This window comes from Lagopus leucura, unplaced genomic scaffold, assembly GCF_019238085.1.
Source record: "Lagopus leucura isolate 7727_CA_CO unplaced genomic scaffold, USGS_WTPT01 Super-Scaffold_100045, whole genome shotgun sequence".
NCBI classification, from domain to species: Eukaryota; Metazoa; Chordata; class Aves; order Galliformes; family Phasianidae; genus Lagopus; species Lagopus leucura.
Genome location: NW_024962292.1, coordinates 1,717,904 through 1,741,811, shown reverse-complemented (window position 1 = coordinate 1,741,811; position 23,908 = coordinate 1,717,904). Strand labels below are relative to the sequence as shown.

Below are 23,908 nucleotides of genomic sequence, written 5' to 3'. Positions count from 1 at the left end.
AAGGGCAGAGATTTTCCCTCTCTGCAAAACGAATGCTTTACAAAACCCCTGGGATCAAAGATGTGGGTTGGGCTTTCCACAGAATCCACCTTTCAGCCCATTTAAGCACCATGCCTTTCCCAAGAAGCAAAGGGCAGAGAGGTGCTTGGAAGCACTGATGAATAATAATGAGATGAGTAGCAAAATACTCGTTTCTCTACAGCTTTCTGTTGAAAAATGAAACTTCAGGCACTCTCAGTCACTGCTTATGTGGCAAACTCACCAACCTACCTGGTCTCATGCACACCTCCTGGCACATCAGCACTGCATGGGACGATGAGCAGAAAGGGGGAAGCAAAGCCGCAGTTCTCTCTGTACCTGCAACCCAAAATCTGGGGGAAATTACAGTCAAATGGGCAATTTTGGGTCATCCTTTAGAACTTTGGTTTCATGTGGTTTAAAGGAAATTCAGGCCTGGAATCAAAGCTTTGGTTGTTTTTTTTTTTTTTTAATGAAATGCGTATATATATATATATATATATAAATATATATATATAAAATACAGACATAAATAAACGAAAACAAATTTATTGGGGATCCTGAGTGATTCTGTGGAAACGACCATCTCAGGTGACACTGGTGTGACTCTGAGCCTTGGCACATGGAAACCACTCGAATCTGTAGTTAAATCTAAATGAAAAGCCTATTACTCATAAATAAAGGGGGCTGGGCTGCTGCAGTAGTTTAAAGCAGAATTCTTCATCGGTGTTGGAATTTAAAGATTGTAAAATGCCACTTTGAGGCATTATGCAGTTGTGCAGAAACACTTCTTCTGCAGTGAATTTAGTTCCAAGAACAGATCTGGACCTAAGAGCTATTACCTCTTGGTTTTAAGGTGCAATCTGTCATCCTGCAAGCTTCCTCGCATGAAGAATTTCAGGATTGGGTATTGAAAGGGCATCAGCAAGAGCTGCAAATAGCCTATGGGTGATTCAGGAGCAACTTTGCTCCCAGTAGCAGCTGTTGGGGTGATGCTGGGCAGGCATTGAGGTGGGGACTCGGTAGGACAGACCCTCCCTGCACCTTGCCCTCCCCTCTACAGTGTTTTTTGGGTGCTTGAGTTTAAAGATCATGAGGGAACTTGTTTGGCACTCAACTCAACCTGCAGAGAACCCTGAGTCCTTGCAGGTCCTAAGAACTGCTGCCTGGGGTAACTTCTGGTTTCGATGCATTATTTCAATGTGGAGGTCTTCAAACAGCTAAATGACAGATGATAGAATTTCCACAAGTGATGTTCATCTGAATTTTATTTTCTGATGTTTTGACTCATTGACTTGATATCTCTCTATTATGCACACACCTCTGGAGATGTTACTGGCAATGATTATGCGTGGCATCGAGTTAGTGAATAAAACCACTGCAGGAACTGCTTTACAGATCACAGTATCATTTTCTCTATAATTGTCCCACAAACGGTGGAAGTTATATGGAGGGAGCAGCGTTCCCTGACAGACTGCATATTTTTGCAGCACGCATCAGATCTCACTTTGGCTTCTGAGACTTATTTCTGATGGTTCTCAGGGATTTAACTTTAAGACCAATGTTTTTTAGTATCCATATACACTCCACTCTTCATGTCATCCAGCAGCACCAGAGGATGAGCTGTCTCCTTAATATGGATGAGATACCAATTTATCTAAGTTATCACCTCACAATCTCTCATTCATCTCCGCTGTTAACTGCTGCGTTTCTGACATCCATACCTAAACAATCAGCAACTTCTTCTCCTTCAATTGAAACCATAAGTAATTTTTGGCTGGAAGTTCTTGTTGTATGTGTATAACGACTTCTTCATCTCCCAGCTGGAATTCAGTGATCCTGTGACTGAATCAGACTCTGGACACCTCATTTTAAACCCACAACATCACACAGACCCACTCAGTGCACTAAATCAAAAGTCAGGGCATCTTGCCACCATCTGAAGATATATGAACAAATTAACATGTCCCATGCTCACTGTGAACAACACTTGCAGATTGGCTTGCGTTTGGCTGCAAAGTCAGCAAAGCTTTCCCCCTTCCTGATACATTCCCAGAACTGTGAAACTTAGCCCTACTCCTGGTATTCTCTTTATAGAGGGCCCCGGCTGTATTATGTATCAAATAAAGGTCTCATTACTTAGTTCCTGGCTCCTTCTTGCCATTGCTCTCATTAATCATCCTGTTCTTCCAGCCCATGCTGCAAGCTGTTGGGACTGCCACAGTGTCCACCTCTGAATTAAAGGCTTCATTCCCTGATCCTCCAAACTGGTGGTCTCCGTCCTTCCATGACCCACTGGCGTACAGCCCCACATTGCTGGGGGCTCTTGGCCGTGATGTCTGGAGTGCTAGTGCAAAGAAGTGGTCCTCCCAGTCTCAGGGTCTTCCCAGTCTCACCCAGGGGTGAGCAGGGTATTGCAAAGAGCCTTGTGTTGTGTCTGCAGTGAGAGATGCAACATGAACACAAAATGGAGAGCTCTTTGGCTGTGCCCCAAGTCTGTTAATTTCACCCCCAGTCTCCTTCCAAAAATTGTTGCCAATTATTGAGGACAACAAATGTACATCACGCACTTCTGCCCTGCTTGGTTTCACCCCCTGCACGGGGAGTACCCAAATGAGCCCCATGCCCTAAATTCCCCCCAGCAGAGCAGCACAGCTTCTTTCCTCTCCTCCTTGCAGCTCTCAGCATAGGTCCCATGGGGTTTGCTACTTTCTGTGGGTAATATTTTTTGCAGAAGCACAAATGACTTGCTTAGAGCCTTGGAATCTAATTCCCTTTGTGCCAAGGCTGAAATGCAAAGAGGCAGAAATGCAGCAGAGAGCAAACTTCTCTCAGCTGCACAATTTTACCAAATCTGTCAGTTTATTCATTTTAATTACCCTTGGAATTCATATTTGTGTATACATATACATGAATTCATGTAATAACATATAATTAATTTAGAGTTTGACATTTCAGAACAGGTAATTAAAAGAGTTTGTTGTTGATTAATCACTTGCAAAATAAATTATTAGCAGTATCACTGTTAACGTTATGTTTATTACTACAATTTGGAGAAATTAAGGCAGTTCACTTACATTAAATTAAACATGAAGGCACAGATGTAATGTACCCAAGACAATATCTATTTACCCAGAGAACGAATGTGATGTGTGCGTTACAATACATTTGCTAGGTCATACATCTTGGATGGCCTCTGCGTGTCAGCGCCAGAAACTTAATACCTACACACAGACAATTCCCATTACTTTCCATAAATAGAAAATTAGGGTATGCTGGACCTCAACCCCTGCTCTGCACTGCAGCTCTGCGGGATCTGCGGATGCTGCAGGATGCTCGGAGCTGCCTCGGGAGGAAGGAGCAGCCGAGCATAGGAACTAGCAGGGGCATGAGAGACCATGCCAAATGCAAGCCCACAAAGCCTGCATGTGGCAAAGAAAATCAATTTTTTACATCCTCAGCAGACCCCCAGGCCATTGTCATGAACCAGATTATAGCCAAAGTGTGCAGAAAGGGAATAAATCTCAGCACGACTCAATGAGGTGCTAAAGGCTTAAGCAGATTGCTTAAGTGTAACTTGAATTTGATCTTTAAGCAACTATGCACAGGCTCTGCTGGGATGCGGAGGGGTTTTGTCCTGTGATGAGATAAGGAGACCTTGCTTTTGACAACTGTTTTGTCTGGAGGCCGTTCTGATCGAAGTCTGAGAGAGCAAAGGGAGAAGTCAGTGGAGATGAAAAGGATGTTCTCTGGATCTGTCCCTCTGTGGTTTTATAGCTATGGGAAATAATCTATAATTAGGTGTATAAAACAGCTCTCTGATCTCTTCGCTTCTGGCCCAAAAGAGCACAAAATTGATAACTCAATTATCGCTGCTGGAAATACAAATAAATTACAAGCACGTTGTGGGAGGAACTCCAATAAAGGGACACCCACGCAGCACAACGGGCGCTGCTCTGCAGCTGTGGGACTGCAACGCTGCTGCTGGGTGAGGCAGTGGGTGCTCTTTGCTTGGGGCTTTTTGGGCTTCTTGGGGCTGAATGTCCCTCCGGATGGTGGCACCCATTGGAAAAAGCATTGGGGCAAAGATGGAACCTTCCCAATTGGACCCCGGAGAAGAGCCAGGGCAAAAGCCTGCTGGAGAAAGGGACATTGACCTGGGAGAGGGTGGCTTCTTGAAAAGGTGATGAGTTCAGCTTGGGAATGGGTGAGAAAAGCAAGGCTGGGTTCAAACAGTTTTCCACAAATGAGAATAATGGGTGACTTATCCTTTTCCTAGCAAATTCCTGGGACTTTCCATTTGGAATTTACAACCAGAGCAGTGTAGGATCTCAGGGATCTTCTTCATGTTCTGCCAAGCCATCCAGCATCTACACCAACCCTTCTCCCCACTCAGGCTTGCTTCTAATGACTCCTGGGCTGAATTAACAGTCTGTGCTTGTGTGACAATGACAATCAGCGCTAATGACCACTCTGTTTGTCTAATCCACATGCTGAGCACTGATTTCAGTCCCTGCCTCACACTCCCTTTGCAAAAGAGTCTTTTTAAGCAGTTTAAAATGTGCAGGATGCACTGGGCTGTCCATCCCTGCTCCTTTGATATTCTGCTGCCTGGAAGTGTCCTTGAGCCAACAGGCAGCACCTGTAGCGAGGTGTGCCCTACGATGATGCAAAGAGCAAGATGAGAAAAGCCTTTGCATTTCATATCCTGTTCGGTTGACCTATTCAGTAATCAGGAAAATTATATTTAAACAATTTGCCCTTTGATGCAATCCAAGCAGCTCTGAAGGGCAAGTGCAGTATCACGGAAAGCTCCGTTTTTATTCTGCAGCACACTTTGTGACCCCACGGAGAATGTGTGATGGTGCAGATCCGTGGTTCGTTTAGAAAAGGAAACCAAAAGCACTCAACTGCCCCCAAAACCTTTGTGCCCCTTCCGAAACATCCCCCAGTTCACACAGAGAGGGAAAACCAAACCAGCTGCTGTTCCTCCCATTTGCTCTGCCCATTGGCATGCATTGCTTCACTGCTGAGGAGAAACAAGGCAGCACAATAATATTCACTTTATGGACTTGACTTTTTTATTTAGGCAGCAGCATCACCCGTAAAGAAGCCTGGTGCACGTCATCCTTCCTCCCTGCCCAGGCATGGGGCAGACGGGAAAGCAATTCTAGCTGAAAGCTTTTAGCTCCTGTAACCGATGATTTATATTTGTGCTATAATAGCCAGATACAGCAATAATAGTAAGGATTTAATTGTTTTAATGAAAGTAGCTTTTTTTTCTGCATTCGAATCAATTTGCTAAGTTTGGATGATGGAATGTAAGAATGGATTTCGCTGCGCTTTCCGTACGCTCTGAACAAAAAGGCACAAGCCATTTCAAAAGAACCAGCCTGACATATTAAAACTCTTAATAAGTAATATCTGCATAACTAAAGGCAATAGGAACAGTCCAACCTGAAGAAAAAAGGGTTTTACAGGAATTAGCGTCTCATTGTCACATTTGTAAAAGGGACACATGCATTTTTCAGATCTTTGCACATTAATGGCTGTATTTGATTCAAAATAAAGTCAGTGAACCCTCAGTAAATGGAATTAAATGGTATGTGTCTGATTTGAGGGTGACAATCCGCCAATTGTTTCTTGTTTGAATTACTACCTGCGTGGCTGGGCACAGCAGTAATTGAAACTATAATGTTTCATTCCTCTTTAGCTATAATTTATCTGCAAAGTTCACTCACTGCTATTCTGTTCTCCTTCCTGAAATCTCTCCCTTAACCATTATCGTGCTGTATCGGACTGCATCCCTCCTGCACACCCTATGGAGCTTTGGGGAGCACACCCTCACATGGCACCACAATTTCCCATCAAAATTCAGAGCACATGGTGGCTTTGAGATCATCTTATGGACAAACCAATATATGGCATCACCAAAAATTGAACACTTTGTGTAGCTGGAATTATTGGCTGAATGGAGGAGAAGGCGATGTTGCTCTTTCTTCTATCCATGCCTTGCTTTTCTGTTTTAGTCATCTACATTGCATTCCATACAGAGGTGATGGAGCTGGACTCAGTGATCCTCATGGGTCCCTTCTGACTCAGGATGTTCTGTGATTCTTTGATTCTATGACCTGTGGCTGCCACGGTAGGATCAGTGCTCAGCTTCTGCTGTGGATAACAAATAGATGGCAAGACGTGTGGAGATGCTCCTGAAAGGCATTCCTGGCATCCACCCTCCAGCCCATCACCGATCCATTCACCAACCTGCACCTGCTGGCACCTGACGGGGCTCTGTGCTTGAGGTGACTGAGCCAAGGAGATGGTTGGGGAATAGAGGTGGGCTGGCATCTAAATGTAGAAGGAGTATGGCGGCCCACAGAGAGAGCCAGGTAGGGATGGAGCGATATGAAGCACAAGGAGGGCAGTTGCTGAGAAGAACATCACCTGAAGGCATTCCTTCCCTGGGCAATTCCCTGTGTCATGCCCCACAAAGAGGACCCCTGGGCCCTGCAGGAATTGGAAAGCAAGAGGAGGAAGCCTTCTCTCCTCCACTTTCCTCCTGTCCCAAACTACATTTCCTCTTTGGAAACTGAGGGAGCCACTTCACCATCCCTCCTGCAGCCCTCGATGGGCTCCAAGGCTGACTCTGATCCAGGTCATGGCACTGTTTTCTCCAAGCAAATAGTCAGCAATGAAAGTAATCCCTTGGATGGAGATTTCACTCAAACTGAGGCCTCTGGGATTGGTCTGCAGTGGTGCCCCACTCCTCCTGCAAACCTTCTTTACACATAGGCTGTGTGTGAGGGGCTGTACTTCATACTTTGGGTCACAGCCATACTGATTTAAGCCAGCCCTTTTCAGATGTACCTACTGAATACTCTTTTTTCGCTCACCTCAAGAGTGCAGGCTAAATAATTGGAGCAAGTGGCTGCATTTCTCATAATAAAAGTGGGATTTGTATGTGGCAGAGGTCGACGGTGCTGAGAGGGAAAGGTAATTGACATTCCCTTCAGGAAAACTTTAAAAATTTGGACAGTGATTGCTTTGGATTTATTGTCTGATAACAACATGGAAACAAACAAACAGCATGACTAAGTGCAACTAAAGCAGTTCAGTTCTGCTGTGAGACTGATAGCAGAGAGGGGCTGGTCAGAACCTGTCTGTTGTTCAGCTCTTTCCCACCAACAACGATGTTAGGGCACTACAGCATGAAAAAAAGAATAAAAATAAAGAAGCCAATGGAGTGGCTCTGAGTGGTGCTGGAAAGTGTCCCTGCTCCCATGGGGCTCCCTTCGATGCTGCAGTGCTGACAGGCTGCAGGTTGCCCTGATGGAATTTGTGCGGCTTCCCACACCCCATCGTGGTGAGAGGAGAGCCTGTCTGCTGCCCAGCCCACATGCCTCTGATAAAGAAATATCTGTATATGTGATAGAAATGCATGTATATACCCACATTGCTGCAAATCTGGTGTGGATGTGCTAGGTGTACAGCTGGGATTAACCCTTGCCTGGGTCACCCCTGTTCTTGGAACAAAATGTGCATTAAATTAAAATGTTAAGAGATTAATTTGTAACAGCTTTTCATCAGCTTCTGCTTAAAGGGCAGCTTTGATATCCTTGCTGTTGGGATATTTCCAAAAGGGAGCAAATTGCTGACCCTCATTCCACTCTCTCTCCTCCAGCATTTCTGAGCAAGGCACTCGCTGTGTGTATGCAGGAGTGCTGTCAGTACCTGGCAAGCCAGCCTTGTGTGTTGGGACACTTTGCTCTGAGCTGGGCTGAAGTAAAGGCTCAGATGTTGCTCGTTCATATTGATTTGCACAAGCAGCCATAAGCCCCCTGCAAAACGATGGAGCATCTCTGCTGCCTCAGTGTCATGTGTATCAAACTGATGCGGCATTAATAATTAAAAATATATATGCCTTTCAAAACTAAAGCGCAGGAGAGCAGTTCTTCAGCTGCACCCTTGCTGGAGATAGCATCTCTTCCTTTGCTTGCTCTCGTAGGTGCTGCTGCAGCACTGAGCTGTGCAAGCCTTGGACATTGCCATGCCTTTATCACTCACTTCTGCCCAGACTCTGTCTTTTCCCATTAGGTGACTGTGCAGAAGTGTGTTCCACGCCTCCTCTCGCTGTGCCTCCATCTCCAAACTGCAATTGGGTTTCTTGGGGTTTAATGGGAACGCAGCAACTCTGGTGCATTTAAATAGCTAATTTCTCCACGCCTGATTCAGGTCTTGCCTCCGGTGATATCAGCCTGGCTGCTGCTGGGGGAACATGGCATTCAGTGAAGGAGAAAAGCACTCAGACACATCTGTGGGGCAGGGCTGGCAGGTTTGGATCCCACCTTCCCCATGGTAATGTCCCAGGGCCCTGCTGCTGCCCTTCTCATTTAGCAGACACCCCAAGCTCTGCGCAGCACCAGCGCTGCCAATCGATGCTCGGGCAGTTGTGGCCAGCCCAACTCACCATTCAGTTGAAATTCTAAGGGGCTGCCACCACAATGTGCCTGTGCCTCCTGTGCATTTTTCTTCCCCTCAGACCCCTGTGCCACCCCATGCACAACCCTCCTGACCCAAGGCTGTGCCCCACAGTGGCCGTGCTCTGCCCACCACCCGCACACATCGCTCCTGACCCCGCGTCGCAGGGATAATTCCTGCTGTCACGTCTGACATTTAGCCATCCAGTGACTCTTGCCAGGAAATTGCCATCATTTCAGTTCGGCTCCCAGTTCCTATTCTGATTTATATTTTTGTTTTTATCCAATTTTTCTGACTTGTTTTGGTAGGGTGGACAAAATGTTCTCTCTCAAGACAGATGACAGTTTGCCGATAAGAGGAGCAACTTATCACGAGCAGCTCCAATTCTTTCTCAAATGCTTAGTCTGTTGGAACGGCTTTAAAGCCTAATGCGATATTGTAGGTTAGCCCCAAATCTGCTTCCCCCCCTGTATTTCATACTTTATGGCTCCGAACATTGCTCCTTTTAAAACAAAACACTTCAATCTTCTCTACACCATCTACAATTTTCTTCCTTCTTTTCCCTCTCTGTTAATTTCACTTTTTAAAACTTATTTTAGGATGGCAAGTAAAATAAACAGTGTGGATGGGTGACCTCTTGGAAGCTCAGTGTCCTTGAAGCTAACTTTAGAAATCATTTGTCACAGGCACAGAAATGTGCACTGCAATCAGAATTAGCTGCCAGATTTTTTTTTTTTTTCCCAGACAATTATATTGTAATTTGAGTGGCATTCTTGACAATAGTTCAGGTTCTCCAGCCATACCCAGCAAACTGTGCACTGCAAAAAAAAAAGTTCTGTCCTATTCTGGTTTAAAAATCCTTTTATTTCAGTATTTTTTGGAAATAAATTAAATAAGTTGTAGAAGAGAGGCAAGGAAACCAAAGAGCTTTGAGCTCTGGAGATGAGCCCAGTAGGCTAGGAGGTTATTATATGATGGGGTTTAGTCCAGCAAAATGGATACTCTACCAGAACTGGGTGAATACTGTGAAATTAGTCATCTGGGCCAGAAAAACTCAGGCTATTTCATGCCCTCAAATAGTCCTCAATTTCTGTGCATACAATTTTGGGGCAAAGCATCAGTATTTATGATATTTGCTAAGAGGAGCAGAAGAAGCGATGACCTGAAATGAAGGATCTCAAGCTGCAAGTCTCAGTCCCATGGGAGTCAGCCCTCCTGGATTTTTGTTCCAAAAGCCTTCAAGGTCTGAAGACACCTGCAGCCAGCACAGTGCCTCTCTTACGCACAGTTATTACTTGGAAATAGGGATGTGGTGTCTTGCAAGGGCACAATCCGCCCATTTATCGTCTTTCCTCTGCTTTTTTTCATCCTTAAATTATAATTTAATGCATCCTGTGAATTCAGATCCCAGTTCAGCAAGGTGTTTGGTCTTTGAACACCGAGGGCACTCCTGAAGTGCCTCAACATTAAGCCCCATCCCACAGGACAGATACTAATTACCTCTCACAGCTTCCATGAAAGATGCAGCATTTTACCTCTGATTCAGAGCATGTCCATAAATATCAGCCCAGCTCACAACCAGGCGATGGTTCTGTGATCTAAATCACAGAGCTGGCCGGGGCTCACCCATGGTTCAGCTCTGTACAGGAGGGCGCTGGACCAAAATCTCTGCAGGGCAGGAGGTCCAGAGGACATTATCACATGGTGCAAACAGCAAGGAAGAAATATCCCATCAAGATGCTCAGGATAATCCCATCTCCTCTGGACTCCCAGGGAAGTTCATAGAGAACTCCTGAATGCGTCGGTAAATTTAACTGCAAAACCTAGGAGGATTTCCAACCCTTCAAAGTTTTTCCAGCATTTTGTTTGCCTTTTATTATCCCAAATAGATTTTTTTTTTTAATGGCACTGCTCCCTTAGAGAAAGCTATCCTGTACAACACCCTGAAAAGCCCTTTGAGAGCCAGGTGGGCTGTGTGCTGGAAGAAAAGACATCTCCCCACCTTTACAACCCCACAGCAGGTGCTCACCTGAGGGCTCCTTAGTGAAAAGTGGAGAAGTTATCAAACATCAACCAAGTGTGGTGGCTTCAGTGCATGATCCCAAAGGTCCCAGCTTCCAGCCATGCTGCCTTACCACTAACTGCGACAGGCTCTTGGTCAAACCTTGGGGAGATGACACCTGGAGGAAAGGGAAAGGTGCTGGGAGTGGGCATACATGGGGAGTCCCTGAGGAAATGCGGGATGATACGGAGTGACAAAGCTTCAGCGGCTCTTCCAGCACAACAATCCATCTCCAAGGCAGCACCGCCAGCCCCATCCCATAAAGTGCTGGCAGATCGTAGGGGCGAAATGGCGATTTCACCCGCTAATTATAAAAATGCCAGCCAAAAAACCTGCACGGGATGATTTCTTGCATTAAACAAATTTTATAGCGGAGAAGACTTTTAGCGGCGCTATTTGCAGCCCTGGCCTTTCGCCAGCTCGCTGTCATTAAATCCGCCGATCTTAAGTATCAGCTGCACTTATTCGTAGGGGCTATAAATAAAGTGCTGGAACCCATTAAAGGAGCCTGCTTCCCCTGGCTGTTTGTCACGCCTGCGGACAGACGGACCTCGGGAGTATCTGGGGGAACTTCCCAGCACCGCGGGGCTGAGTGTGGGACTGAGCTTTCCCATGCACGTGGATCTATCTCTCACCCCTGGCTTTGCAAAGCCCAGCTTCTTTCTGCTGGTGCGGCCCCTGTGAAAAATGCCCAGCAGCACTAATGTGTGCCTAATGACCCATGGCCCAGAAATGACTAAGATACAGGAATTAAATTTACAATCAACCTCTCTTTTTTTTTCTCTCTTTCTCTCTCTCTCTTTTTTTTTTCCTTTTTTTCTTTTTTTCCCCCTTGAAACCTTTGAAGCAAAGTTCCTCATCACAGAACTCCATGAAAATCCTTCTCAGCCCCCAGGCAGAGCGGGTGCCTGTGTTCAGCATGGAGGGATACGGCTGTCACCGTGCCAGGTGTGACGTGGGGCTGCATCAGATCAATGGCACAGTCGCGGGAGAACTCACTAGTGATGCCAGGTTTATTTTGGTAAGTGCAAACTAATGAAATTTAGAGGTTTAATAAAAAGAATAGCAACTATCCTTTAGAAACAAAAAGCAAAGCGTGCCAATCACATTTCAGAAATGAGAGGGTTGGGCTGTTTCCCAGAAGACTCTGTGAGTTTTTTGACCACGGTTTGCTCCAGTGATGCTTGCAGCTCTTCACCAGGGACAGGGGCTGTGAGCGTTGCTCCACTTCTGTGCCCATCTGTCCTGCATGTGCACAGGGAAAAAGCACCGCACAGGGCTGCAGTGATGCTCACCATGCACTGAGCTGCTACCAGGGACCGTTTATCCCTTTCCCATCATCTGAGTGCTGAGCTGAGATGGGAATTCATTTGTCGTGTTCTGAATTATAAAAGGTGGCAAAGAAATGGTTGTAAAGGCAGCGAAAGGGAAGGAGATGTAACTGCAAGCCCAGAGCAGAGGCATCCCAGCAAATGAAGGTGAGGACCCAGGAGGAGCGCTGTTCACAGGAAAAGACAACCTTGAACATCTCCTAACAGGAAGGATGCATAATTTAGAGCAACCTGGAGGCATTTTGTAGCACGTTTATTTTACAGCCTTATGCTTCCTTCTCTTGTACTTCTCCACTTGCAGATATGCACCTAAATGTTCTGTTGGATGAAAGGAGATGCAGGGGGTTATTTTGAAGAGGGGGTGATGGGCACATCCCACCACTGAGCCCAGTGAGGGCCAGACCTGCAGAACTGCTTTGCTTTGATTTTGCTCTAAAGCAGCTCTTCTCTGCCCATTCTGCATTAAAATGCATCAGATATAAATAAAATCACCCAGACAGGAGAGTTCTTAAAGTCTCTGTTCCGCCCTTGGAGGCAAACAGTTCAGGACCTGCAAGAGCAAGAATGGTTGGATTTTCTGAGGGATATTTTTGTGTGTTTTGTTGTTGCTGTTCACAAAAGCAGGAGATGAGCAGGTGAAAAGAAACCTTCAAACCTCAAACCACAGTGAAGCTGTAAGCCTGCAGGCTAGCTTGTGCAGGTGCCCTAAGCATAGGTCTGCCTCTCTCTTTGCCCCCAAATCCACGGGGTTTGCAAAATCCCAGAAAATCCCCCATAGGCGTGAAAGCAAGAGAGCACAATCCAGATGGTTTTTCCTTGTGGCTCTGGGTGCCTGGGGAGCGTTTGCTTTAGGGCAGAGCTGGGGAATTGGCTGCCAAAAGAATTTGGGAGATCAGACACTGTTGCACAATGGAGTTTTGAATCATTCTACATCCATGATGACCCCAAAATCATAGAATTGTGGGGTTTGGAAGAGGTCACTAAGATCATCTAGTCCAACCATCAGCTCATTGCCACCAAAACTTGTCAGTGCTGTGATCAGCAGAGGTTTTCCCTTCTGCTGTGGTGCTCCTGAGGGCTCTGTGGGCTGTAGCTTTTCTGTTGGGAGGGATGCTTGGACTGGGTTGGAGAAACAGGACTGGAAAGCAGTGAGGAAACAGAATTCATTCCACACCCGTCCCCGTCTCTGGCTCAAGGAAGAAAATGATGAGGAGAGAGCTAATGAACACACGAAAGGATGCGAGAAGAACTTTAATTGCCTGTACAGCAGCGCAGGAGGGCTGAGCCATAAAAAAGAGTGGGAACGACTAATTTATGAGTACAAATTCTATCTGGAGAGCATGACTTAAACTTGGGGAGAAAATCCATGTGCCTGGAATATTAAAATCAATAGTTGGAACCTATCTGCAAAAAAAAAAAAAAAACCAAAAAACTGACTGGGCAAAGAAGGTGTAGGAGGGACAATCAATATCAGAAGTGACATTGCTGCCATCCAAGTCACTAGGAGCTCAAGAGAAAGTGACCTGAAGTAAATGGATGACACTGCTCAAATCTCACCAGAAACCAGAAATATTAAAGAAAAATTCCTATACATTGTCCTGGAAAACCTGAACTGGAATGACGTGAATTGGAGGGCTTGTGTTGCCAATTTTGGGAATTTATAGAAGTCGTTGTTAACTAAAATCAGGAAGATTCTCTGCAGGATGGTCTTGACAGCTGAAGAGCTGATCGCAGCTCTAAAAACCACTTACAGCCAACATAGAGGGGATGCCATTTCCATCTCATGTGCAGGGCTTAGACAGAACAAAGCCTGAGCTGATAGCAGACACTTTTCAACACTGTAAGCCAGGTCACTTGGAGCATTTTGAAGAGAAAATGTGTGTGATATTTGGCAACTCGTTGTTTAAAAGCACTCTGGCTTTTAGGGCATCTAATGAAATCTCAGAGCTCAGAGAGAGAAGGTTATGCTGGTTAAAGCAGCGACTCGGAGGGGAGGAAGGGGAGGTCTACATTCACACAAAGGGAAAATGTGTTAACCAACAGCAAGCAGAAGGCCGGCAGGTGAGACCTCTGCTAGCAGAGCTGAGAGCAGCAGGGATGTGGTTTTTAGATATCAGTGGCTGAGTGCAGTTGTCTAGACAGAATAGTGGACGATAAAAAGGAAATACATAAAAGGCAGACACTAAACATTTCATTCCTCTAATTTCGGGGGAAAAGCTAAGTAAATTAGCAATGTCACAGAGCTATGAGAAATATCTCCAGCTCCAACTCGCGCCCCAAACTCCAAGAGTGCAGCACACCCGAGTGCTGCTGACTTTGTGCCAGCGCAGGAACGTCGCTCGTAATTATAAATCTGATTATCTGATGTTGATTTTGTGAGAAATAATGGAAGAGCTGATAAGGGACTTGATTAATAACAATTTAAGGAGAATAATTAATTACAATCAACATGAGTTAATGGAAAATATATCTTATTAAACGAAATTGATATAATTTTTCAAGAATGTGATTATAGATTTGATTGATTTAGTACATTTCATCAGCACTGTTACGTTTGACTTCTGCAAGGCGTTTGACTTAATGTTGTCTCATTTATTAGGAAGCTAAAACAATGTAAAATCAACACGGCAGGCACTAAACGGATGAAAACCCCACCGATATGTTTAAATGTACGGCTGCGTGCAGACACTCATCACAAGTGGCTGTGTTTCAGTTCATCACTTTTAGCAAAATGGTAGAAAATCAAAACTAATTACAATCAAAGCTTGCTGATGAGTTCGATTTGGATCATGGTGGGGCTGGGGATCAGTGTCCTCCTGAGCCAGATAGAAGCAAAAACCATCCAGTTCAACACACGCGCATACAAATCCACACTTGGGAACTGGAATTTCATGGCATCTGGGGGGAGGAGAGATCCTATAGCACAACACTGGAAGCTCAAACAAATAGCAAAGTGGAATACTTCTGGTGTAACATCTGCTGGGACCCTGCAGCTATTTCTGGTGCCTGCAACTGGAGAAGGATGTTGATGAATGGGAGAGGGCTCCAAGGAGGCACACAAGAATGACTGAAGCGTTGCAAGGCATGCCTTATAGTGACAGATTCAAGGACCCCAATGCGCTTAGCTTAACAAAGAGGAGGTTAAGGGATGGTTTAATGACAATCCAGATGTGCTCAGACAGACAGAAATGGAAAGCTCTTCAATCGAGCAGACAGAGCGATAAAAAGAGCCGGTGACTGCAAGCTGACACTGCGAAATTCAGTGGACAGGAGCTGGGACAAGTGCACTTCTTAAATGGACTGAATTACCATCAGAACAACTTCCCAACAAGTATTTCCGCCATCTTTCACCATTTCAAATTCACAGAGGATTTATTTTCGTTTTGTTTTTGTGTATATCTCAGATCCACCAAAGATCACTCTTTAAATGATCACTCGGAGACCCTCAAAGCCTTAATAGGATTCTCCTTCCTTGATTTCTTAATGGCCTTAATTATGAGTACTTAAGACATCACCCCTGAGCACTGAGACGACTCCCTCCTTTCGGACTGTGATGAACCTCAGTGGTGACTCTCACAGACCCCTCAGCTTTGCAGAGGAATGGCTGTGTGGTTCAGGAGCTGCTGGAATTTCTCCTTTCATGGAAATTCCTCACAAAAGCCCTTGGTGCAGACACCTCTTGGGCATCTCCAGAACTACCCGTTGGCTTCTCCTGGGGCTGGTTTGCAAGCCCTGATGACATCTTACAGTGCAGCTGGGAACAAACAGGTATGTTTTATTAATACTATTATTATTAATGTAATATTAATTTGGGCACTAAGACATTATTTCTGGGTTTTCAGGCTCTGAAAATAGCATGAGGGGAGAATTTTCCTTCCAAAGAAATGTGGTGGGTGAAAGAGGTCAAATAAGAACTGATACCCAAAAGCAAGAAAATAAAAATTGTTTTATAACCAACTTATATAAAAGGGACTTTATCTTCTCATAATGTCTTTACCTTTAAAAGCAGGCCTTTACCTTATATAAAGGATATAAAAGAGATATAATTTGTTATCTTAACCTGTAATGAGATCAGCAAAGATTTTAAGCTCCTCCACAGCCTACTCACTGTTTCACTGTAGTTCATTAATACCTAAACCCATCCCACTGTACGTATAAGGCCTCAACTCTGCAGCTTGGAGGCTCTGCTTCATCCCCCTACTGACATCATGGAGCAAACGTGCAAGAGTCCCCTGCTTCAAGCACCACTGAATCCAGCTCTGTGTTGGCCAGCATTGATTTCAGGGTTGGGTCCAGGAACCATGCAGATGCTTTTGAACTGGACAACAACTCAGCGTTTATATTTTATCTGAAGAAGCCTGAACCAGCAGAAATGGTTTTAAAGCTAGGGCAACATCATTATCATACAGATAAACATTACTTTAATGTGGTTCACCATAACAACAGACCATTTATTAAAACACTTCACCATTTAATTTATCCAGCGTTTTATATTGAAGAGTATTTTCATTAGGATTCCACTGCAAAACCAGAGAAGGCATTAAATCATTTAATATACTGACAGCTCACTTAATTTATTTAAGCAGGGGACTCTAATTTAAAAAAGCAGACCTTATACAGTGCCCTATCTTTTCAGTTCTGGCATGCAAGGTCCTATTAATTTCAGGGTAGGGTGTTACATTAAATCAACTTGAGATCCCACCGTGTGCTTTCCTTTGGTCAGCAGCCCTCTGTACTGCTGCACTGCCAGAGCTGCCTGCAGGAACCTCTCTTGATGCACAACATCCTTGCTCCATGCCTCTTGCTGCTGCTAATGCCCGTGAGCATCTCACCTTTTGCAGCCCATGGTTGAGGGATCAGCAGGGAAGAAGAAAGCCCTGAGATTCTTGGTGAAGTCTTCCATTTAACTCCTGTTAATTGGGATTTAGAAATGCCTCTTGGCTTCGGAGCACTTGGTGAAGCCTGGGAGAATCACTGAAACTTACTCCTATCTCAGTTTGCACTGACTTAGCAAGAAATGTGCAATTATCACAGAGTCATGGAATGTTTTGCGTTGGAAGGGATCAGCCCATGTGGCAAACTGCTGTTGTTCCCACATTTGTCATAATAAAAGGAGGAGAAGAATATTGTTACCTGTGCCAAAGCCCTGGGTGACTCTGGGGTGCCTGATGGCCACTGGTTTCACTGCTGTCCAAGACCAGTTTTGAAGCAGACCCTTGGAAACAACAGCAGATTATCAGTAGCATGTGGGACATTATTAATAAACACTAGGGAGCTTGATATGATCTGGCAAAAGCAGCACAATGAAAACAGGTACCAAAAGAAGGATGGAGAGAAAAGGAAGTGATCTGAACAGGGTGTTTAATGACTCACCAGGCTGCGAAGCGCAGTGGAGAGCAGGGATGGAATAGAAAACATTTTAATGAATTCAGCATGCGCACCCTTAGAAGGCTCAGCTCCCCATTCCCCAGCAATATTTGACCCACCCGAAGATACTGATCACACCGAAAATAATAACCAGTAAGTAATAATAATAGTAATAATAGGAAGAGCAAGACCCTCATCTCCAATTCATATTTATAATCCAGCAAATATCTCACCTAAATCCGGAAGATTTATGGGTTTGCATCTATAATTAATATCCCTCCTTAAGCAAGAAAGGGTATATTTTCATAAAAATAAATCTGGTGCTCTAGACTGGATTTGGAAAACTAATATTTAAATCCCCAGCAAGAGATGGTTATTGATCGCATATATGTGTCTACAACAGAGACACACCATGCACATATAGAGAGCAAGAAAATTGCATATTTATGTTTAGAATAAATAGATAAAATTTCTATTTTAAATGCAATAGATGAAATTTAAGCAGGAAAAAGGAGGAAGATGGGCAGCTCCGAACTGCCCGTTTCCCAAAGATTCAATTTGCATTAGGCCTGCTGCTAACGGCAGGGCTGCAGTGGGCGCCAAGACGCATAAAGGACCTCGAGACAAAGCAATCGATCTTGTTTTAGCTTTATGAGCAAAATAAACAGTTGGGCTGATATAACAGCAGAAGGGTCAAGCAGAGCCAGGACTAATGAAGTGACTCACAGGAGCTCAACATTTAAAAAGCCTTCCTGTTCTCCATCCTCCCTTGTGGGGTACCTGCATCTCCCCTAAATCCCACAGGTGAGTAACAGCAGAGCACCAGCTGAACTTGGAGCTTGCTCGATGCCTCAGCATGCCCTAAGCAATGGGAAAGGCCTGGCCAAGGCAAGCTCTGCCTCAGCTCAACAGAACCTTGCAGGCAGCTGTATAAGTTGCACCAGGGAAGGGACAGACTGGATATTATGAAAAATTTCCTCTCAGAAAGATTAGTGATGCAGTGGAACAGCTGCCCAGGGGGGTGGTAGGGTCACTGTCCCTGGAGGTGTTCTGGAACATGGAGATGTGGCACTGAGGGACGTGGGCAGTGGGCATGGCGGGGCGGGCTGGGGTTGGACTTGGGGATCTCAGAGCTCTCTTCCAATCTTAATGGTGCTATGACGCATGATTCTACAATTTAGGGGTCACCTCACTTCCTGCACATCCAAATTTCATTTTTTTTCTTCTGTTCTTTTTACCTCCTCAGGTTTCTTTTCACTTCCCAGAGCTGCAGCTAGCAGAATGGGAATGTGCCAGGTGAGCCGTTGAAGCACAACTAGAAAAGAACAACTCCTCTGGTGCAAGCATGGATTTAGATGAAAAATACTGAATTACTGGAAATCTAAATGTAGGCACTGTTTCGAGGTCAGGAGACTGAGCGTCACCTCACTCAGTGGTGCATCTTCCAACAGAGGTAAAGCACTTCTGCTGTCCTGGATCCAAAGTAAAGTTATGAGCAGAGCCCAGACGCTTGTATTTATGTTGTCCTAAGCTGTATAATGACTCTATTTCACAGAAATTTTAATTATTCATGGTTAAATACTATGCATCCAAAAAAAAATCCCTTATGCAGGCAGTTGTTGAAGGAGTTGGTGAGGGACTGTGTGCCTCACAGCATGGGAGTGGGCACAGAGGGAGCTTCTTTCCCCCAAATGATAGACTTTGAGAAGTGCTATGGCACTGGCAGAAGGAAGGAAAAAAATGCCATAGAGGATGTGGGTGCCTTGCCCCTCTAGCCTGCAGCCATGAGATGTGGAATACATCCAGGATCACATCTCTGGAAGGTTAAATGCAGACAGCACATGGGCTCGGGAAGCTGCAGGCAGCGTGGGGTATTAGCCAAGGCACAGCTTTGCTGCAACCTCGTTTTTATGATTTAACATTACTGCTGTAAATAATTGATACTAATGTAAGTGAGATAAGAGACAGACTGTCTGTGGGCCAAGAGGAAGTGGATCCTGGTGACATCCACCCAAAAATGTGCTTGCAGATTTGGCTGAAGTGAAAGCTCTGAAAAGCCAAACACCTGATCTGAGAGGCAGGGAAGGGAAGAGGGATAGGAAAGGCAAGCTAGATCAACTCATAGGACTCCCATTTTTCTAACGAATGCTCCCTGTATCAGTTCCTTCAACAAGCGAACATCAGCATCACCTATCACTGGTTAGTCTGCCAAAGTTTGCTCTTGCATTTGTCCTTAAGACATGTTCATGCATTGTCAGACGTTGTGAACCTGGGTGGATATGGGCGTGATTTAAACAACCAGCATTTTGTAAGAAGGTTCAAGTGCATCCCTCCTCATCAGAGACAAGAGAACCCCAGAGTGCTCGATATACCTTATGCCTTTGGCTGTGGTCATCTACAAATCAGCTGAGCACCAGGTAGGAGATATCCAGCATCTCAGTCTTTGGAACTGGAGATGGATAATTACCCATTTGGTTCAGTGAGGACAGATATGAGCCAGGCAATGGATTCAGCACTACGGAAACCCACCTGAGCGTGGGACGAATGGGCCATGATGGGGCTGGAGTTGGGGATATCCCTGCTGGGAGCCTCCTGGGGACGTTGAACTGCAGTGTGCTCTAAATCCCAGTGTTGATGCTGCTCTTGGCATTTCCCATCCCCTGAGCAGCCAGCATGATGTCACACCGGCTTTGATCCTGCCTAGCACATAGAAAAAGAGATAATGCCGTCTGAAAACAAAAAAAAAAAAAAAGGAAAATGGTGTGGAGCCATCCTTAAAGCTCCCTGCTAAACTTTCTGCTGCATCACCACCTTCACACAACCCCTGTGTTTCTCCCCAGCTCAAGGACCTTCCCTTACCCTCAGTGTAAGGTAAGCGTGCCTAATGGCTTTAAATTGCAGGAGGATGCCACAAAGGATTGCAAGAAATCTGCAGAGCCCATTCCTTCATTGTGAATGATTTCCTTGTAGAGGCAGCAGGTCACTCTTAGGGCAGGTAGGTTTGTCGCATGCGCGTCCCTAAGGCCATGACTACACATTACTCTGGTGCACAGATATGCAGAGCTCTGACGTTGTGTTTTTTTTTTTTCTAAATACCTCTTAGCCAAGTGATTTGAGCCAGAGAGCTGGAGGAAAATTGCCATTTGGAAAATGCATAGAAAGAGCAGCATTCACTCATGAGTGACACAGCTGGAGACAGCTAGCGAGACTTTCTCATCTCTAACATGACTTCATGATTCAGTGAATAATGCATATTAGCATAATACTAACTAAAAAAATCCATACTCATCATTTACTATTAATTAGTTATCAACATTATCCTATTATTAATTATTAACATTTACACTATCAGCCCCCAGCTGACTGATAGCTTAAAATCTTGCATAAAGATTGTTACAACAATGCTACATTGCATCCCATAACATACTTTGCAGTCAGCTTGTCATATCCCCATCTATAAAGCTTTTTACTAATGCACTCTACAACAGATCTTATAGTACACGGATGAGGAATGTGGCTGCACCCAGCAATAATTCCATTAATTATGAATAAAGCATTTACAAATGACATCCTTATTTACAAACAGTGATGAACTCATTTTGTTTTAACGTGGAAGTGCTGTGTTATCTGTAATTCTGTAAAAAGCAGTGCTGGCAGCATGGGACAGGGAGAGGGGCCCAGAGCTCATCTTTACATCATAAAGGAAAAAAATAAAATAAAATGAACAGGAGGAAATCATTGACAAACAACAGAACTTTGGGATAAAGCTGGCCAAACTCCAACCTGATGGGTGGAAGGGATGTTTTAAGGTGCCGTGAAGAGCTAGAAGGCATTATTCAGTGACCTTGCATTGTGATTGTGTCAATAAAACTCTCTCTGCGTTACCAGCAAGGCTGTTTCCATGCTTTCTCTCACTTGTGATGTTTTCAGCTGGCTGGCAGCTCCCCAACACTCGTTAGCTGCATAGGGTTTGTCTTTGCAGCATCTCGGTACTGTTTGGTCCTAAAGGCTTCCTGAGATGGCAGAATATTTATTGCATCCCATATTTCACCGGGGATACTTACGTCAAGAGGCTATAAATACGTTACTCTTCCGAGTTTACATAAGGGATACAAAGTGAGTAGCCAAGTTTACAGTCTGGGCTCTGTTAGCGTGGGGTCTGTTCTTCCTCATATCCATCTCTGTTGTTTGAAATAATTTGCCAGATTAATGCTGGGAGAGATTTTTGACTCACTGGTCGCTCCTGAGCGCAGCAGTCGTGTTCAGGTTATTCCACGTACTACAGAAGCCAGGTTCATTTAGCCTTGCATCCTTTTTGGTATTAAAGCCATGAATATTGATGCTGGCTGTAGCTTTAAAGTGAGAGCCATGATCCAAGAGCTCCTTATCCCAAGGTTCACACATCTAAGTGTATGCTCACTAGGGATGCCAAAAGCCTGAGAACCCTTTGCACGCTCTCTTTCAGTGCCTCATTCTGATGCTCACAAGTGACCCTTGCACGTACAACACATCACACCTGCAGAGACCTTTCCCCAGATTCCCAAGCCAATAAGTGATAAAAACAGAATATATGGTGGTTACAGTCAGCACTGCTAAAGGGCCCTTCTGCAGCACCCCTCCCAGCCTAAGGAAGAGCAGGAAACCTCAATCACAGGTCTGCTAGTGTCAGATCTGGATGTTAGTGGCCCTGCCTGTGGCAGGGGGGTTGGAACTTGATGATCCTTGGTGGTCCCTTCCAACCCAAGCCATTCTATGATTCCTGATGCTTCTTCAAACCACGAGCACGTTGGTGTTCAACCTTAGGAGTTATTTATTGAGGCTTTGGCTGTTTGCAGCAGTGGCTGGGGAGAAGTTCTGCAGTTATCAAAAACCTATTTCCTGCACCGTCACAAATAAAACAGCAGCCCCCCTCCGAAAAGCCGAGTGCAACATTTACATTTTAATCTCCCGACACACTTTGGTTTCTGACAAACAGTGTTTTTCAGTGCATGTGTTACAGTGGGGATGCAGGAGAAGGCATCACAGCCCAGGAGGGATTGTGGGTGGCTTTGTGAGCAAAGGATGTAACCCTTCAGGCAGGAAAGCAATATCACCACAAAAACCAGTGGTGCACAGGCATCCAGCACTGCATGATGCCATGCATGTGTAAAACAGGGCTGGGCTGGAAAAGCAGGCAGCCCTGTGCTGCTACCCATCCTGCTGTCACCCCTGGAACTCTCAACTCACTGCCTGCTTGGATTCCTGCCTGCAGGACAGTTGGTGCAGAGCAGAGATGCTTTTGGCACCCCAGCTCCCCGGTTTGCTGTCTGGTGATGAGAGCATCTCCTTCCCTGCTTAATGCTGGAGCTGAGATCCTGCACTGCCTCCATAGAACTGCTGCAGCAGGATATGAATTATGGATGCAATGAAAAATCCCAGCGCAGTGCACAGAGGGAATATGCAAAGTGCAAAGCAATCACCTCTGCGCGATGCACGAGCATTGCCACACGCTGCCATTGGATGCCCAAAAACTGTACCCCAGCACGACCTGCACCTCCCTCATCCTGAAGGCACTGGGATGCCCTCCTCCTGAGCACACTAGGGCTGAAAATGAGGACACCTACCATATGAAAAACACCTCTTTACGCATTGTGGAGGCACTCAGGGCACTGGATGGGCCTCACTGCGTTCACAGGCATCCAGGGGACGGGTGTCTGCTCTCCATGGGTAAGGGCTTGCCCTTGGGAGCTCTGGCAGAACCTCGCCTGGAGCCAAGGAGCGCGCATGTGTTGTTTGCATCCTCCTGTCAGAGCCGTTGCTGCTGGAACGGAGAAGTGTGGGACAGTGCTCCACAGACAGACTTTAGGGGGCTGCAGTGTGTGGAAGCTCTTCTCATAACTTTTCTTTCAGAAGGCTTCTCCTTTTCATTTCTTTTAATTTTCAAATGTTCCGATTCCTCCCCTTGAAGCACAGCTCGTTGCCTCCGTACACCATCTCATACCACGCTGCAGAAGTGTTGCTACTTTTCAGAGCCATTTCTGAGCATGCAATATCAACATCTGTGCTAAAAGCAAGCCAGAATTTTTCCCTGAAGCGATATTTTGCTTGGCATTATTGTTCCTTTTTCTTTTTAATGGTTTGCTTGTCATGGGGACTCCTCAGCCTCTTGTACTCAGGAAATGCAGAATGCTGCTCCATTCCCTGCTGCAAGCAGGAGCCAGCAGTGAGCACAGCAGTGATGCAGCTCCCGTCCATCCCACCGTGCCAGAAGGTTGAGGAAATGCCTTGGGTCATTTAGGGCCCCAATTAATTGCAACAACCCTCCATGAATGGCACTGTTAACTCTTGTTCCTCGTGTTAAAGAAGTTACGAGTATTACTTAGTGGCCACTAAAATTATACAGCACTGCAGCACCACGTTTGCTGCTGTGTGCTCACCCTCTTTAAATGCCACAACCAGGCATGGGATAGATGGGAGGCACATGAGCATCCCTGAAACCTGGCTGCTGGCTCTGCCCAGGCTGCAGCTGACAGTCACAAAAAAGCAAGTGCAGTGCAGAGTTCTTTCTGCCTGGGGGAGAGCACTGACGTGCTGCTATCACTGGCTCAGTGTCAGCTGCAGGGATCACTGTTCCCAGGGCAGGCTGCAGGATGCTATGGAGCTGGAGACTGTT

At 45.4% G+C, this 23,908-nt stretch overlaps 1 long non-coding RNA gene across 6 annotated transcripts in view; it reads left to right on the top strand.

Annotated features, from left to right (window-relative positions):
- Nucleotides 1–21,147, top strand: part of LOC122187376 — a 44,397-nt gene extending 23,250 nt beyond the window's left edge. For 4 of the 6 annotated variants that reach the window (XR_006181290.1, XR_006181289.1, XR_006181292.1 and 1 more), the window contains exons 3-4: nt 11,406–15,657; nt 18,503–21,147. This is a non-coding gene — a long non-coding RNA (uncharacterized LOC122187376). The remainder of the gene's footprint in view (nt 1–11,405; nt 15,658–18,502) is intronic. The other 2 variants (XR_006181291.1, XR_006181293.1) reach the window with 2 other exon arrangements.
- The last annotated feature ends 2,761 nt before the right edge of the window (nt 21,148–23,908 follow it).